The sequence below is a fragment of the Coenobita brevimanus genome, chromosome 73 (assembly GCF_032717465.1).
Source record: "Coenobita brevimanus isolate Jiangsu-jjx chromosome 73, ASM3271746v2, whole genome shotgun sequence".
Taxonomy (NCBI): Eukaryota; Metazoa; Arthropoda; class Malacostraca; order Decapoda; family Coenobitidae; genus Coenobita; species Coenobita brevimanus.
The window spans coordinates 7,855,032-7,873,205 of NC_137026.1; positions in this window are offsets into that span (position 1 = coordinate 7,855,032).

An 18,174-nucleotide genomic window follows, 5' to 3' on the forward strand; every position below is an offset into this window, starting at 1 on the left:
GGTATATGAGAGAGGGGGGTGTGAGTTGGGAGCAGGGCAGTGAAATGGCGGGGGACAGGGCGACCTGGAGGCGATTTGTTTGTGGCCACCCCGTAAGGGATTAAGGCGTCTGGCAATAGACAGATAGACAGACAAGTCCTTCTCCTTCTTCCTCCCTCCCGCCTTCCTTCTTTCTCCAGCTCCCCCAAGGGATAAGGAAGGGCCTGAAGTTGTAATGAAGGAAAGTCACACGAATATCTTACGTAATTATCTTAATGCAGGACGAAGGAGGAAGCGGGGAAGGACGACCTGGGAAGGAGAATTGAGGAGGATAAGGAAGGAGAGAGAAAAATAAGGTAAAGATAGGAGGGTGAGGAAAATATAATGAAAGATTAGGAAAAGGACTAAGGAGAGTGAACAGATGGAAGAACAAAAAAGAGAACGGAATAAGACAACAACATGAAGGAAGAAAGATAAAACGAAGGAAAGAAAAGATGGAGGAGACAAACGATGAAGGATAGATGAATAAGAAAGGACGAAAAAAATTTAAAAAAAAGATGAAGGGAGGAAAAGAAAGAAGAGAGAACAGAAGAAAAGGGAATGAATGAAGAGTTAGTGAATATTTAAATGACAAGCAATAACATGAGAAGCTCACCGAACCCATTCACTCCTTCCTCTATGCAAGTAAAAGGAGTAAAGAAAATATGAAACGACCTGGAAAATGAAGTTTTAAAAGAGGAGTAATAAAAGTAGAACATAAAACTGAGAGAGAAACTGTACCCAAACCTCTCTCTCTCTCTCTCTCTCTCTCTCTCTCTCAGCTTTGCACACACGCTAATACTACGTTACTGCAGACAACGCAAAGCCTGAAATACCAAGACAATCATGGTCGCAAACTGCAGCTTTCTTGGTGAGGCAATTTACTCTTGTTTCCCCTCTTCCTTATCGTTTTCTTTTTCTGCCAGTTCTTCGTCTCATCCTACTTTATTATCGCTTTTCTTTCTTTTTTTTTTTTTTTGTCTTTACTGTCTTACTTTTCTTGTTCTACCCTGTCGTCCTTCGCCCCACACACTCCTCTTCTTGCTCATTGCTTCAATCCTTTTTTTTTTTTCTTATTTCTGCTCGTTTTTCTCTTCTCCCTTCTATTCTTTTTCCTCCTATTCTTCCTCTCCTCTATCTTCCTTCCTTCCTGCCTCTTCATCCTCTCGCTGTTCCTCCTCCTCTTCCTTGTCACACAACCAACAGCCTTCACCGGCAGGCAAGAGTGCAGGCAGATAATGGGCCAACTTTGGAACAGTTGAGGGTAATGGTTTATATCAGAGAGGCGGACATGTGACTCAGACAGGCTGGAGACTCGCCTGATGTGGCAGGGAAGGAGCAAATATATCCCAGAGGTGGAGAGATGGAGGGAAGGAGCAAATATATCCCAGAGGTGGAGAGATGGAGGGAAGGAGCAAATATATCCCAGAGGTGGAGAGATGGAGGGAAGGAGCAAATATATCCCAGAGGTGGAGAGATGGAGGGAAGGAGCAAATATATCCCAGAGGTGGAGAGATGGAGGCAAGGAGCAAAAATATCCCAGAGGTGGAGGGATGGAGGGAAGGAGCAAGTATATCCCAGAGGTGGAGGGATGGAGAGAAGGAGCAAATGTATCCCGGAGGTGGAGAGATGGAGCTAATACATCCCAGAGGTGGAGAGATGCAGAGAAGTAGTATATGAAGGAGGGTGGCTTATGTCAGTAGAGTCAGGCTAAAGGCAGTACAATTAAAATTGATTAATGCTAGACACTACTGTTCTGGAAGAGTAGGGAGCAAATGTATCGTAGAGATTGAGAGGCATGGAAGAGGTATATGAGAGGGTGTGGCTTGGAGTAAAGTGTAGTGTTGATGGGAAACTGAGGAGAGGAAAACAAAGGGCAGTAGTAATAAAACTGATTCAATCAGGGAGGAGACTGCTGATGTGAGAGGGAAAGTAATTGTATCACAAGATGAGAGACGTAGAGGAGAACATGAAAGACGGCGACGTGGATGAGGATGCAAATACTACCAGGAGAGTGAAGAGTAACACAGATAAATACAAAGAATAAAATGAGAGGAGTACATGAGGGAGGGCTGCTTGGATTGGCGGGAGTGAGTGAGGATGTGTGGTGACAAAGGATCTTGTTGATGATGGGGCCAGGCGGAATGATCACATGTATTAGTTTGAGTCCCGGGATTACAGACAGAGTTGGCTGGATCAGAGGAGCATAGGGACAATACATGGCTGAAAAAGTGTATGAAAGTGGGTGATGTGACAGGAGAACAATTTACGATAAACAAGTCGTGAGTTATTGATATTTCTAGTTCGTGTCTTTCTGAGGGAAATCTGGATAGTCTAAGTACGTGTTTACAATGAGGTATTCCGGAGATAATATGAGTAAAGGTAGTGAGAACGATAATTTAACATCATCATTATCATCATCATCATCATAATCATCATCATCTTTTCATTGCAGGATAGTAGAGTAGGCCTTGGTTTTTACTTATCGACTATACACGAATCATTTAGACCATCAGATTTAAGTCTTGTGGTCTAGTGGTTTGAAAGCCCCATTCGGAGTGACTGTCTTCCCCAGTCTAGACCCCAAGAGGACTGGATTCGTTTTTTTTTTTTTTTTGTTTGTTTCTACATGGGCAGATCCGGTCCAGCAGCCATGCCAGCACATTGTGGCGTATATTACACCACAAAGTAATGTACCTCGCATTTCATCTACACACGTGGTTTTCTTCCCTCGTGGATTTTTCCTCTTTTCACCTACACACGTGGTTTTCTTCCCTCATGGCTTTTCCACACCTTGTTCTCAGAATCAGCATCGCTATTGGTGCTGCTGAAAAATAGAATTCAATTTCTCTTCCCTCCTCACCTGTAGCGGTGCCTAAACCAATCAAATTTGCATATTCAGGCAACCTAGGCTTACCGGTGCTCCGCCCACCTCATTATGGGGCTTAAAACCGAGCAGGCGATCTAGCTCCAGCCTTCTCTCCACTCCCAACTTCACCCGGCTGCTACCTCCTTGCCCTCCGTCTCTCCTGGTAAAATCTGGCCACGTGGTACAACTTTACTTATATGGTACACATAAACACATCTGCCCAGCACTCCCGCTTCTCACTAAATTCATTACTCATATTTTTAGTCTGTAACTATTTTATCTCTGTAATTGATCCACACCCGCTGAAATGTAATGACCTTGTACTATTTTGAAATCATGTAGTAACTCTGTATTGTTCCAAATCAATAATCACTCCCCTGTCTGTTTCTTCCCAGCACATTCGTGTTTATCTATCCTTACCATTCGCCTTGGTGTAGCCCCTAGTAAAATATTCCCATAACTAAAACACTACAACATCTCTACAGAGCTAGTGAAACGTGGCTGCCTAATCCCCTAGACTTGATGGCAAGAACATCTGCTACTGCCTGCAACCTGTTGAGGGGGGCATATCCGAGCTGCTGGGAACCCAGAAAATCAGGGGGACCCTGTGTTGGTTCAACTTGAAGGCTGTGTACGGTTTCATCATGCGCCAGGACACTGGTGCTGATGTTTTCGTGCACAGCCAAGCGATCGTTCCACCCAATACACGGCACCTTCAGCACTCTCTTGGCGAGGGTGAGATGATGGAGTTCAGTCTCTCACAGTCTCCTAAGGGTCCTGAGGCCAGGGATGTCTCTGGGTTGGGGGATGTTGCTGTGCAGGGCTCTGCCTATGCACAGCGACGTCCCACGGCCCGAGGATGCTGGTCCAAGGGTCCTAGGTGCTCTGGGGAGATGGACACCATTGTTATGATGAGCATCGCGACGGTGAGGACTTTCTGTAGCGATGACAGGGCGGCTCTGTGCACTCTCCTCGCTCAAATATTTGAGAAGAATGGGCTACCCCACCTTGCCATCCCTGAGAGCTTCGCCTGTGATGCCTGTCCCTCCACTTGTCAGGAGAGCTGGCCCCGGCCACTGCAGCCTGTCCCACCCCATACGACACTGCAGAAATGGCTACAGTTGGATGCCCTTCTCAACGGGGCGACTGCTATCACATCTGACAACCTGGCTTCGAACATGGACCTTGATACGACCACCGCCGAGATCCAAGCACCGCCAATGGCAGCCGAGGAAGGATGGGAGTCCACCCCTGACACTCGAGTCACCCAAGATCCTGCTGCCTTGGACGGATACACCTCCATGGAGACAGGTGATTCCTCCTCTTTGCCACCACCAACTGAGACTAAGAAGCAGAAGAACAAGGCGTGGAACAAGAGGAAAGCAGAGAAACGATTTCCTCCCTCCAACGACATTAACTTCGACCTGCCTATGCCCTCCACCGAGCCCGTCTACGACCTCGAGCTCAAGGCCTCTCATCCCACCTGCAACGACATCACGAGAGCCCTCGAACTGAACGACGAGATGATCGCCAAAAGCACTGAAGAGGATAAATGGCCGGCATTCTCAGCTATGCCAAACTACAAGTTTAGAGCTGTTCAACAGCCTAAATAAGTAGTTCTCACTTGTTACACCACCTATCTGCTTATTTCTACCTCTGGCCCGATCCTCCCAAGGGAGGTAAATCTAAACAAAAACTTTCTATCATGTACTGCCACCCAGGGAAGTGCAACTGGTCATCTGTCTTTAAATGTACTGGACTACAACAGCCGATGCTTGGGACCATCGAAGGGGGTAAACCGAGCTTTGATGTCAGAGCATACCCCTATTTGCCCACAACACGCCCCGCATCACTGGGTTTACATGCAGTTGGTAACAACCTCCCCAGTGTGAGCTCAAGCTTTTATTGCCACCTGCTGCTTTCCTTTTATTGCTCCTTCATGCTCTCCTTCACCCCCTGTTATGCCAGAATGTCTTTCCTACGATCCATGATTTGTTCCCAATACGCGGTGGAGTCATGATGATAACGAGATTCCGATTTATGTACTTGAGAGAGGACGACACATGTATAATCTCTGTCAGGAGAAGGAGGAGAAGGAGGAGGAGGAGGGGGAGGAGGAGGAGGGGGAGGGGGAGGAGGAGGAGGAGGAGGAGGGGGAGGAGGAGGAGGAGGAGGGGGAGGGGGAGGAGGAGGAGGAGGAGGATGCATCACTGGTGCCCACCAACTCGTTTCAAAAGCCCTGACATTTACATTTGACTGATTGCACTAAAATTTACAACACTTCAGTCTTGCATTTGCATCACCATTTCCCCCAAGTCTGGTCAAAACGTGATAAAAACTGTATGTTTGTTTTGCTAGGTCAACGTCTGACCTAATCCTGTGACACTGACCTTTGACCCTCCACCCTTCCACTACGTTTAGCTAATATCGGCTACAAAATGTTCTCGTTATTCTCTCTCTCTCTCTCTCTCTCTCTCTCTCTCTCTCTCTCTCTCTCTCTCTCTCTCTCTCTCTCTCTCGTTTCCATCTTCCTACATCACACCTCTTTTTCCCTTTTCTCATTGCCTATCCTTACCACCCCTACCATTCCACTCCAGGCTATCCCTTTCCTCTGTCTCCACATCCTTATACCAACTCACCCTCCCTTATCCCTTTCCCTGTCCCTATTTCGCTACACTAAGACGCTATCTCCCTTATACGTATCGCCTTGCATCAATCCACTTCTCCCCTCGTCTCTTCTCCTGTCTCTGTCTTCTCACGTCATGCTTTCTCTCCTGGTCTTATTACCTTGCTTCAAGGTACTCGCTTGCCTTTACTTGTCTTCCAACACCAAGCCATCCCTTCCTTCATGTCTTTCCTTTTCCCTGTTTTCTTTCACAGAGCCACGTATGCCTTTGTCTCTCTCTCGTTGCATAATAAAACACACACACACACACACACACACACACACACACACACACAAAACTCTTCCCTCGGTTTTGCTCTTACCCTCTAATACCAGTTCAACTCTTCATTCGTCCTTCTTCTTACACCCACCTACCCCTCCCCTTACCCATTACCCTGCCCTTACCCTCCTACACTAAGCTCCCTTTTCCTTGTCTGTATCTCTGTATGAAACCACTCGTACCTTACCCTGCCTTGCCACAGCATGCCAACTTCTTCCATGTCGTACTTCCTGCGTAGCCATCCCCTCTCTTAACTCCTTCCACTGTCTTTTCGCTCAGTCCCTCCACCGTCTCTGCTCCAGCTCTTTAAGTTCTCTCAGGCATCTCTTTTTGACTTCATCTCCTTGCATCAGATCACTTCTTTCCTTGTCCCCTCCCGAGTTCGTGCCTTCCTGTCCTACTTGCTATATATACCTATCCTTTCCTTCACCTCCGCCATCGTCCTTTCTCCTGACCCATCCATCATCTCTTATCAAGCTCCTCACTTTCCATTTTCCTTTGTCTCTCCCCGTCTTCTTATATCAAACTACTGCTTCCCTCGTCTCTATCCTGTCCCTAACCAAGCGAACTCTTTCCCTCCTTTATTTCCTACCTGGTCATCGTTTCCCTGAATCTCAGTATCCTTTCATTCAGTCTCTGCTCAAGCTCCTCACGTTCTCTCTGGCATCTCTGCCTTTCCCTCAGCTCATCACTTACTCCGTCCCTCTCCTCTCCAGTGCCAGGTCTTCTCTGGCATTACCCGACCTCCTCCTCGCTTACTCTGCCCTCTAAGTACCCGTGGCGGTGGGAGGAGATGAAGAGGAAGGAGGAAAGGGACCTGGAAGCAGTATGAATTAGTGAGAGGAAAGAGGATGCGAGTCAAACAGTGATGGTGTGAAAAGGATCTTGACTTAACTCTACCGTAAGCTAGATGGATGAAAATGGGCCCACTCACTGAAGTTCCCTGAAGTGGTTTGCCCATATGGAGAGAATGGAGAATGGAAGTCTGACTTAAAAGGTGTACCTTAGTGAGGTGGCGGTGAGAGGGCGGGGTAGATCGTAGATGAAGTGGAGGGATGAGGTGCAGAGGTATATGAATGAAGATGGTCTGGGTTGAAGGAAGGGCTGCTTGATGGTGGACAGGGTGACATGGAGGCCATATAGTCTTGGTCACCATTTCTGGGATTAAAGCGTCAGATTACTGGCAGACAGATAACATATAGATAAAAATAGACAGATATACAGACAAAGAGCATTGTAAAGATGCAACAGGATAAAGGAAAGGGACCTGGAGGCAATATGGATTAACACTGGGGGAGAACAGATATGAGACAAACAGTGCCAGTGGGAAAACCGTGACACGGAGTTACAATATCCCGAAATGATATATCACCAGCGGCTTATCTTTAAACTGATATGCTTGTGTATAATAGTTTTTTTTTTTTTTGTGTAGTTCTTCACTCATACAGCTACAAAACTGTTTACAATAAAAACGAGTGAATATTGAACTGGAAAACATTAGGACAAAACGATTTCTAATTATACTTAAACAGTATGGAGGCCTGCTTGACCTTTAAGTTGGTTATAATCCTTTATAAATATGGGCCAGGATGTGATTGAAACAGTGCTGGTGTGAAAGCTGCAACTTGGAACTGGGATATCACCATCACCAGAAGCATTCACAACTATTACACGCCGCTTTACAGGCGAATATCACACGGCACTTTTCCTTGCTCTTATCCGCTTTATTTTCTTCTCCCGCCAGATGATTTTACTGAGCGTAGGGCAGACCTATGGTAGTACAGGGATTATTGGAGTGTTTATTGGAGCTCCTTCATTCTCTGACGTTTCTCATCAACTGTGTAAAATCGTTATGGCATGGCAAGGGGGGAAAAAATGCGTCCTCTGGTTGAAGGGTTAAATAAAGCTGGATGATAAAGCTATGAATGGAAAAATTACAGCCGGATTTGAAACTGTACTTACTGACGGGATACAACAGATCTGGCTGGATAATACTTTAGTTTAGGTATAAACTGATATGGAATACATAAGTGGATATAAGGCGAGACGAGGGGGAGAGAGAGGGGGAAGAAGGGACGGTGGAAGGGAGAAAGGGAGCGAGACTAGGGCGGGGAAGGTATGAGGAGACGGAATATATAAACTGCAGAGGGTCCAGGAAGGGCCAGTTTTGCTAATTACACCTAAACATTCACTTGCATATTATTTATATTGTTTCAGATCCCGACAGTGTTTGCACCAGTAACAGACTGGAGGACATCGAAGCGTACTTTGCAAAATGAATCGCTAAAAGGAGGTGTTACAAAATTTGGAAATTCACCAACAACCCAAGCCCATGTGAGGGACAGCCAGGGGGCACACCAGGCGAACACTTGGCGGATCCATGGCCAGGCTCGACACACATTGACAAGACACATTCCCCTCCCGCCTCACCTGACAATTTGACCTCTCCCTTGCCAAGCAGGGAGCAAGTTGCCAGAAGAACAGTGTTGCTCAGAAAGCGAAGGAGGGAACTATCCCCGTGGTACAGGGGTAATCCATCACACAGACTAATCGCCCAACTCTAAAGAGCGAGACCAAAGACTCTCCTGCACGGACCCACAACACAGGATGCATATGTAAACTGCGAGCCACATGAAACATTTTAATTCATTCTTTCGCATCTACGGACACAATGAATCCCTTCACCCTAAGAAAGGCAATGGTGTTTTACTTCTGTCTCTACCAGAAGGCGTTATTGAACTTATCAGAGCATCTTACAAGCAAAAGGGTTTATGAAAGCTAATTCCAATTCCTCCAATTCGACAGTTCTCTCCTCAGCCAAATAAAATCGTATTGTTGTAAAAATAAAATTTATAAGTAAATCATCAGTGTTGTTAATAAATGATACATCTAACCCGTCCAGTTGGAACTCTCTCCTACGCTAAACAAAATCGTGTGGAGGCAGCCCCGTACTGGTGGGAATATTACCATGCACAGACGAGTACAGAACGTTATTGGTAAGGGGGGGCTGGTAATGAGTCTCCTAAGACTGGCTGAGAATGTCGTCCTTCTGCAGCTTATTTTCTGTTATTCAATGGCGGAATAAGAAAATCGGCCGTACATCCGTTCCATAACACTCGTATTACCAAACTGTAGTGGTATTCACTTGTTATGGCTTACCATTTAAGGCGAAGAGGTGACAATATTAGGCCAAGTAAGTGGACAGATTTCAGTAAGCCTCCGAAGCTGACGAGAATACAGGAGCAGCAAGTGCTGAGTTCAGCGGAAGGGAGGCAGCTCAGCCCCGTGGCCAGTCCGGGTGAATAACGAGAGAAATTTGTGAAGGAAAGACCGGAGTTTGTATTTATAAAACATCCTAACGAATTATTGCGATGAACAAGCTTCTATAACAGTAAACTCTTATCACAGGTTTTTTTTTTTATGTTTTTATACTAACATTGACTCTAATCTGAAGGTGATGTACTAAATAACTGTATGGGTGAAGGCAATCGTATATACAAGCAATTTTATTCTGAGTAAAAGCTTAGTAGATTTATAGATACGGGTTCCAGGAAGCATCAAAGGCTGGGCAGGTTGCGGAGGCGGTAAGACTGAGGGAAAAAAATAGATAAAGCAGACTATTTGGTTCAGATCCGAACAATGTCCGAGGCCATTCACAATTTCAGCAATAAATACTGAAATATGGTAAGACCTTAGCTACTCGTAATGATTCAGTATGATGAGGTCTTTATGTTTTTTTTTTTTTTTTTTTGAGTAGTTTTCCTTACTGGAGGTGTTAGATAAAGCATGCTTTAGAATGTTTTTATCAGAGGTTCTTTCAGTGTTGAAGAAAGTCGTCCTGATGTAACAAGAATACGAGGTATACGACAAAGGGAAAACAGGGAAAGAAAAAAAGGAGGAAGTAATTAGTGCATATTCCAAGACAGATGTAAGTTGGTGGGAATTGTGTTGAGAGACGGTTAGTACTGCAGTGTTCTGTGGAAAGACACGGGGAAAGGGACAATAGTGAGGAAAAGGAGGAGAAATAACAGTGAAGTGTTTATTGAACATCCTAGAACAGATACAAATGAACGAGTGTTAACTGACAGACATTTTCAGGCTGCTGGGCATTTAATACAAGGCAAGCAAGAAATGAACAAGAAGAAAACATAAGTGAGGAATAGAAGAATGATCTAAGGTATATACGAAACAGTCAAATGCATATTATATTAACTCATAAGATATATATATATATATATATATATATATATATATATATATATATATATATATATATATATATATATATATATATATATATATATATATATATATATTTAATGAAAAGGTTTTTGCAAAATCCGTTAGACGAAAATGACATCAGAATATTTCCTCTTGGTAAATAAAAGAACAAAGAACATGATACAAAAATACTATATCATGTTCATTCCCCCGTCTTCCCGTGACGGCAAAGGTCGAAACTATCTATCTATCTATAAATCTATCTATAGCCCGACGCCCTAATCCCGCAAAGGGTGGCCGCAGACAAAACGCCTCCAAGTCGCTCTGTCACCCACCATTTGACCACCCTCCCCCCAACTCACCCCCTCCCTCATATACCTCTCAACTCCATCCCTCCACCTCATCCTCGGTCTACCCCTCCCTCTCCCTCCTTCCACCTCACCTACATACACCCTCTTAGTCAGTCTTTCATTCTCCATTCTCTCCACATGTCCAAACCATCTCAGTTATTTCTCCTAATCTTCTCAACCACATCCACATCCATCCCACAACGTTCCTTCACTTCTTCCTTCGTCAACCTGTCCCTCCACGTCACTCCACATGCTCCTCTCAAGTAACTCATTTCCACTGCTCTCACTTTTGACTTGTTCCCCTCTTGCAAGGTCCATGCCTCGCTTCCATACGTCAGGGTAGGGATCACAATACTATCATGCAATGACTTCTTAACTTCCATACTCACCTCCCTATTTCTCATCACTACTTTCAGTGAACCAACAACCTTCCTTCCCTGCTATACCCTTTCACGCACTTCTTCCCCAAAGTTCCATCCTTACTCATCACACTATCTAAGTACTTGAATGCACTCACATTCTCCATATCCTCACCATCCAACCTCACTGTACATTCTGTGACTTCATTCCTCTCAAACACCATAACTTTACTTTTATTTACATTAACTTTCAGCTTCCTCTTCCTATACACTGTCCCAAATTCATTCACCAAACCTTGCAACTCTCATTCATCTTCACTCAACAATACTGTATCATCAGTAAACAGCAACACCGGAATCTTCCAAATCTCACCCTCATTCATTAGAGTCACAGCCACATCCACTGACCTACCTTGCACCTCCTTTACAACCCATCCATGTATATATTAAACAGCCATGGAGACATCACACAACCCTGTTGCAGTCCCACATTGAGATCAAAGAACTCATTCAGCTCACCATCCACTCGCACCGTATCCCTAGCTCCTTTGTACATACTCTTCACAGCATTCAGCAATTTCCCATCCACTCCATATATTCTTAATACCTTCCACATACCTTGCCTATCTGTTCTGTCATAAGCTTTCTCCAAGTCCATGAAGGCAGCATACATTTTCTTTCCCTTCTCTAGATACTTCTCCACTAAACATCCTAGAACAAATATCTGATCTACACACCCTTTTCCCTTCCTAAATCCCCCTTGTTCTTCTCCAACTAGCTCCTCTGTCATATGCCTAACCCTATCAATGCGTATTCTACCATATATTTTACCAGTCACACTAAGAAGGCAAATACCCCTATGATTACCACATACTTCTCTCACCCCTTTTCCTTTGTATAAAGGAATAATTATACCTGATTTCCAGTCCTCTGGAACCCTTCCCTCTTCCCAAGCCAATCTACACAACTTCCATATCAACTTCACAACAATCTCACCCCCATACATCAGCATTTCACCACACATTCCATCAATTCCTGGGGCCTTTCCAAACTTGATCTTCTTCATTGCTTCCACTACTTCCTCCCTACTGATCTCTTCCTCCCTCCTTTCATCTTTTCTTCTCCCAGCCATTCCCCAACCACTTATACTCGCACTGCTGTCACTCTCTACATTCAACAAATCCTCAAAGTGCTCCTTCCATCTCCTCAATTTCTCTCTCTTCTCCACCAACAATCTATTATTCCTATCTTTCACTCCCCTACTAGTTCCCCTTTCACACTGCCTTACTTTCTTTACCTCCTTCCAAAACAGTTTCTTACTCTCCTTCCATTTCACACACAAATTCTTTCGAAACTCTTCATCCACTTTCTTCTTACTTTCCTTCACCTGTCTCTTCACCTCCTTTCTCCTGCTCACATATACCTCTCTCTTCTCTCTCTCATCTTCCCCCCTACCTCTACTCGCTAACCATTCACTATATGCCTTCTTCTTTTGTTCCACAGCTCGTTTCACCTCATCATTCCACCATGCTGTCCCTTGCACACCCTTGCATCTCCTCGTTATTCCACAAACCACCTCACACGCTGCGCCTATCTCTTCCGTAAATATCTTACATACGTCTTCCACCCCTTCCATCTGCTCTAGCTCATATCTTCCCAATCTTTCTTCCACTATGCTCTTATACTCTGCCATTTTCTCACTATCTTGCAAATTCTCCACTCTTCTCACAGGAGCTGTTTCCTCCTGTCTTCCCCTTCGTCTCCTCAACCATTTTCTTCGCAGCTTTACCTTGGCCATCACTAAGTGATGGTCCGAGACTCCATTCCCCCACCCTCTCCACACTCTTGCATCCAACACTTGTCTTCTCATTCGCTCATCCACACAGACGTAGTCTATCATTGCCTTTCGTTCAACAAGTTCACCATCCATCCTCCTCATTACTCTCCATGTATACCGGTTGATCATCTTATGTCGAAAGTAGGTGTTGGCTATTGCCAACCCCTTACCAGCACAGATGTCCACCAAAGCACTACCATTCCCATCTACTTCAGCTGGCACACCCCACTGACCAACCACTCCATCCACTCATACATTCCCAGCTTTGCCATTCATGTCTCCAATCAAAAGCACTCTCTCGCTCCTCTCAAATTTGTCCATACATGCTTCTACTCTCGCCCAAAACTCATCTTTCACTCTTGCCACTCGATCCTCTGTCGGGGCATACACACATACAATCGCCCACGCTTGTATACCTACTTTCATCCTCACCCATACAATCCTTGCACCCACTGTTCCATACTCTCTTATATTCTCCTTCCACTTCTTGCTCATCATCAGACATACTCCCTCTCTTGCCCTCTCATTCTCATTAACACCCACACATATACCTAAACCATATTCCCATTCTCTCACCCTTTCACCTTCCGTTTAGTTTCAGTCAGTCCACATATATCCACTCTTGCATCCTCAAGCACCTGGACAATCTCTCTCTCTTTCACTTCATCATTGACTCCTCTAACATTCCACCTTCCCACTCTCAGAGTGTCCTTTGTCCGTTCCTTAGCCGTCAACGTATGGTCCGTCCTGGTCCGAGGCACTTTCTCCGCTTGTTTAGTTAGTTCTTTTTAGGGGGTGGGACACTAACCCATCACCAACCCTTTTAGTCGCCTTGTACGACAAGCAGGGATACTGGGGGAGTATTCTTGAAACCCCCCTACCCCCAGGGGGGGGTAGTAATATAGTAATATACAGACCCAGACACTGGCAGACAAACATAGCATAATCTGTGGTGTGTCGCTTTCTCCTTAAAAATACACCTAAGTACACAGGGTGAGCACAGTTCTTCCTTATGAAAACAAACAAAGGTGCATTATGGAAAAGTCTCAAACATGTGAAATTACTGAACGAAAATTTTTCCTTCTTGACAAAAATAAATAAATAAATAAATAAACAGATGAATCGCCTAGGAATCTGTTTGGTATGGTGTTGTCTGTCTGCCAACAAACGTGGCGTCACGTAAATCGCCCTGACATGACACCCAAACATTTAGGCACAGCGATTCAATTTCCGACAAGCCATCTCAGGTTCCCATCTCCAGTTTGTCGGCTCATTCGTCCCACACACATACCAACACACTCACCCTGGACTTTGATCCTTCCCACACACACACCAACACACTCACCCTGGACTTTGATCCTTCCCACACACACACCAACACACTCGCCCTGGACTTTGATCCTTCCCACACACACACCAACACACTCACCCTGGACTTTGATCCTTCCCACACACACACCAACACACTCACCCTGGACTTTGATCCTTCCCACACACATACCAACACACCCACCCTGGACTTTGATCCTTCCCACACACATACCAACACACTCACCCTGGACTTTGATCCTTCCCACACACATACTGTACCAACACTCACCCTGGACTTTGATCCTTCCCACACGCATACCAACACACTCACCCTGGAGTTTGATCCTTCCCACACACATACCAACACACTCACCCTGGACTTTGATGCTTCCCACACACACATACCAACACACTCACCCTGGACTCTGATCCTTCCCACACACATACCAACACACTCACCCTGGACTTTGATCCTTCCCACACACATACCAACACACTCACCCTGGACTCTGATCCTTCCCACACACATACCAACACACTCACCCTGGACTTTGATCCTTCCCACACACATACCAACACACTCACCCTGGACTTTGATTCTTCCCACACACACATACAAATACACTCACCCTGGACTATGATCCTTCCCACACACATACCAACACACTCACCCTGGACTTTGATGCTTCCCACACACATACCAACACACTCACCCTGGACTTTGATGCTTCCCACACACACATACCAACACACTCACCCTGGACTATGATCCTTCCCACACACATACCAACACACTCACTCTGGACTTTGATCCTTCCCACACACATACCAACACACTCACCCTGGACTTTGATGCTTCCCACACACACATACCAACACACTCACCCTGGACTATGATCCTTCCCACACACACACACCAACACACACACCCTCGACTATGATCCTTCCCACACACATACCAACACACACACCCTGGACTTTGATCCTTCCCACACACATACAAACACACTCACCCTGGACTTTGATCCTTCCCACACACACATACCAACACACACACCCTGGACTCTGATCCTCTCGTTGGCTGGCCACGCCTTCCTACACCTCTCTGTGCACTGTGTTTTGCTCCATATTCTACCTGACATCTTCAGATTACGGACAGACGTTTTATTTATTCTTCCCTTACCATGAATTTTATTCAATAAACGCGCACCCACGTAGAAAACTGGTAGATAAAGGTTATATCTGGCCCACCTAGTAAAATAAAACTTAAGCTGCAGAAAATCACCTTTTAACATAAAGAAAGAAATAAAACAGCCGCCCTCAGACTAGACGGATTAACACACACACACACACACACACACACACACACACACACACACACACACACACACACACACACACACACATTTTCCCTGACAGATGTTGAAGATAATATCCTCTCCGGTCGGCGTTTGGACTCGAGTACCTTTGGGAGTTTGCACGAGTGTCTCCTTGAAATAATGCACCCCTGGCCGTTCCCAACACGATCCACTGCACCCCAGGAGTGGAACAAATGTACCACTCATACGCGCCCTGCCTCACCCTCACCCACACCCTCTCTCCACACTCCCCCTAGCCACACCCACTCACCTTCACCCACACCCTCCCTTCACACTTTCCTTCTCACGCCCTCTTTCATTCACATCCTCACTCATGTCCTTTCCTCTCTACTCCTTCCTTTACCCATATCCTCTTACAAACATTCTTTCCCACTATCCTCATTCCACACCCTCTTCACTAATGCACGTTTTCACCTTCTGCACACCATCTTGACTCCACTCTCCCGTACTCATACTAAGTCTCACTCAAACCTTCACTTACCCTCACCCACCCTTGCCCATATACCGTCTCACCCACATCGTCCCTCATTCAAACGCATATACCCGTGCCCCCCGTCCATCCACACTCTTTCATTGATACCCACACGTTCCCTTACCCACACCTTCTCCCACATCCTCCCTCACTGACAGCCTCCCACTCCACTGCCACAGTAAATTCTCGACCACTTCAGCTGGACTTCAAGACATCATATTTCATCTATTGCAATCCGGTGACTCTTTCCGCTGGCTGGGAGACAAAGTTGGAGCTGCGGAGGGTAGTACTTCCACCACGTAGCCCTGGCCACTCTCTTTCATTCTATCTATCTGTGTATCTATCTATGATCTATCTACATACCTACCTACTTACCTATCTATCTACCTATCTATCTGTCTATCTATCCACGGCCTGACGCTGTACATTCCGTGGGCTGGTCACTTTCCACGAAATACCACACCTCAATTTCGTAATCCCTATTCCTATCTATGAATCTGTTATTTTCTTTATATACCTTTGTGTCTGTTTATCTGTCCAACCGTCTACAGTATCTATCTATCCATCTCTCTCTTGCTCTCTCTCTATTTATCTACATGTTATTATTATTATTATTATTATTATTATTATTATTATTATTATTACTGTTATTATTATTGTTATTATTATTATTATTATTATTATTATTATTACTGTTATTATTATTGTTATTATTATTATTATTATTATTATTATTATTATTATTATTACTATTATTATTATTATTATTATTATTATTATTATTATTATTATTATGATTACAGTCATTATTATTATTGTCATTAGTCACCATCAATCACTATCTCTACTACCATCACCACGGAAATCACTTTAACTGCCACCACTCTCATCACTATAATCATCACCATCATCGCCATCCTCGTCACCATCACCACTCCATCTGCCATCACCACCACTATCACCACTACCACCACCACGACTACCAAGTAATAGCTATTGAGATAATCGATCAACTCCCACAAAATGATGACGATGATGATGATGATGATGATGATAATGATAATGATGATGATGATGATGATGATGATGATGATGAGGAGGAGGAGGAGGAGGAGGAGGATAATAAAGGTAATCATCCAAGAGAAGTTTTTTCCTGGAATGATATAAGTGAAATCCTAAATTGGAGTAAATATCTGAGTCTATGGTCCACAAATATACTCGTATTAGTGAAGGAGACCACGGCCAGCCACCCTTGGCCCTTATCTTTGCCAGCCGCCGTGTTGGAAGTTTAGTGTGTGTTGAGGTAAGAGCTGTATTTGTCCACCCTGCCGGTCATCAGTCACTGGCTTGTCTGCTCCGTTTGTTTGGTCACAAGAGAAGCATGTTTGTAAAGTAAGTCGAAGCTGAGTAGGCAAATAATCGAAGAGAACTGGCAGAAAGCTTAAAACATTTAGCTATATTGATAAGCTTTTCTGTTTAAAAAAAGGATATTACGTCTGCTTGAAGGTCTAATCATAATATTTCTTTCACACGCCATGACAATATAAAAAGAATATCTGTATTATGGACGCATGCCTATAAAAATACTCTTAACATCTCATCAGGAACGTAGGTCGATCATGTCCCCTAAAATATGCAACCCTAACATGTTCTATGGGAGCCAAGTTTCAGATTCCTACACCCCCCTCCCCCCCGAGGGTAGGAATATGCAACTATACGTCTTCCACTTTAACCTGGCCAAGAGTTTCATCCTTTTGCACTTAATTTCACGCAGCTCAGTGGCAGAAAAAGACAGTACTATGGCGCTACATCCTTTCCGTAGCACTTCGTAGCGACCATCAGCATACTCTAATGCTGAACTGTTGTTACAAATAATTCAGGATAAAATAGCTGTTACAGACCAAGTTATAATAAAAGGAGTACAGCTGTTATAGTTTTTTAAATTCCACACAACAGGCTTCGCACACTTATTTACCCTGACCGTTGAATGGATGTGATCCCATTCAGGCTCTAGAATTCCTGACGTTTTTTGAGTCTACCACCGGACGAATTTAGCCGATAATTTTACTCTGCTTTTGAAATAAAAAGGTAAATAAGGACATCTTCAATCCTGCATTTCGAAAAGTGTCTCCTCATCGGTATAAAGTCCTGTAGGTGGCATGAATTAAATGGAAAATACGTCATCAAAAAGTACAGGTATTAAATTTTCCATTATTTACCTCCTCCCCTTCACATAAATTATGGCAGGAATGTAAGGAATAATTCTTAATTCCTTACACGTAGCCCCATACAAGTATTTATCCCATTATATTTTAAATCGCTTTGTTTTTCCTTTATATACTTTTCAAACATTCCTCTCTTCTGGTCGTCCCATTACTTACAGCTCGGGAATGTATGGCTTGGCTATATCATT